Below are 1,765 nucleotides of genomic sequence, written 5' to 3' on the forward strand. Positions count from 1 at the left end.
TAATGTATAAATCGTAAACTTTTTCAGCCATTTCCGGGACCGACTTCTTATCTCCCATCCTACTGCTAAAAATATACATTAAATAAAGTAATGTCCAAGACGTAAATGGTTGCAGCCATTTCCGTAACCGACTTCATATTTCCCACCCCAATGTTTAAAATATACATTAAATAAAGCAATGTATAATGCGTAAACGGGTTCACCCATTTTCGGGACTGATTTAATACCCCCCACCCCACTGTTAAAAATATACATGAAATAAAGTAATGTTTAAATCGTAAACGGTTTGAGTAATTTCCGGGACTGACTTCATATACCGTAACCCACTGCTTAAAATATACTTGATATAAGTAATGTTTAAATCATATACTGTTTCATCAGCTTTTCGAAAGTAATACATAAAAACATTAATAGTAAAAAAAAAAAAAAAAAAAAAAAAACACGGTTAGGGATTAGGTAACCATTGCTTCAACAAGAATGTATGAGTGTACTATCAGTTTCAGCATTCCAGTGACTTAAATCCCCCTATTTTTTTGGTCTTGGTTAATGGAGGAGAAATCCTTCATTACTGATACAATTCTTATTTTTGTTATTGACCAGAGAGCCCCTTTTGGGGAGCTGGTTTCACCCTAAATTTATAACCGACCTCATGTCCAATTCCGCTCTTATGGGGAGACAAGTAAACAAAAAAAATAATCAGAACGGATATTTTTCAGGGCATTTTATAATTAATCAGGAGTAACACTGGGCATTTTGTAATTAAATCAGAAATAACTTTTTCCAGATACTTTTTTAATATTAAAACTTTGTTACATTAAACATAGTACCTATTCACAATTCCTCCCCACGGGACAGATTTATACACCAGGGTCGATTTTTTAACGTGGAGAAAAATTGTCTTAGTCGTAAAGGATTTCTCTTCCACTGAGAGAGAAGAAATCGAAATGTAGCACTTGAAGAACAGATACTACACTTTGATCTTAAGCCAAAAGGCCAAGAAAGACAAATCATTTTTATTAGCTTATTTGCCTCAACAGCGACACCAATTTTTTTAATTTTTTTTATTTCTTTTTTAGGGATTCACAGCATGATAACGGACGGAGCGATAAGCGTAATAATATAATGATAATAATATCTAAGAACAGGAGAAACGGGTACACAGACCTAACCAGAGAGCTGAAGGGGATATGGATGATGAAGAAAATCAAAATAATACTTATAATACTAGGAACACTAAGAACAATCCTGAACAACTTTGAAAAAAGAATGGGAGAAATTGGAATCAAAGGAATGACTTGAAAAATACAACGAACAACAATAATGAAAACAGTTGAAATATTAAGGAAACCCCTTGAATGTGGAGAAACATGAGCCACAAGCACAGACCAGACAAACTGCTGCACAGACGAAACATGGAACCAAGAACATTGAAGCTGCGTACCTATAAGTTTTCTAACTCCAGCCCCCCCTTACCACAATACTGCCCCCTCCAATCCCCCCAAAATGACTGAGACCGAATAGCCAAGTAGTCAAGGAGGAAGGAAAGACCGATGAGTGAGCACTAACCAGACCGCCACTGTATAAGTATGGAGAGAACTGGGACCTTCCGAGGCTTATTGCCACTCAAATTCATGTAAAGACTAATGGCGGCTGCCAACGAGAAATCAATGGCAAGCAGCTGTTGCGATAATGCAAATGCATTTGCAAATGTTATTGAAATAGGTGGAGAGTACAGTAAAATCTAGGGAGACTTGTTGTCACTAAG

General features: G+C 36.2%; 1 pseudogene; it reads right to left on the bottom strand.

Annotated features, from left to right (window-relative positions):
* Positions 1–889: 889 nt before the first annotated feature.
* LOC145259378 (U2 spliceosomal RNA) lies at positions 890–1,006 on the bottom strand (annotated as a pseudogene).
* Between the last annotated feature and the right edge of the window lie 759 nt (positions 1,007–1,765).

Source organism: Euprymna scolopes, chromosome 34 (assembly GCF_053919585.1).
Source record: "Euprymna scolopes isolate OS-2025 chromosome 34, ASM5391958v1, whole genome shotgun sequence".
Lineage (NCBI taxonomy): Eukaryota > Metazoa > Mollusca > Cephalopoda > Sepiida > Sepiolidae > Euprymna > Euprymna scolopes.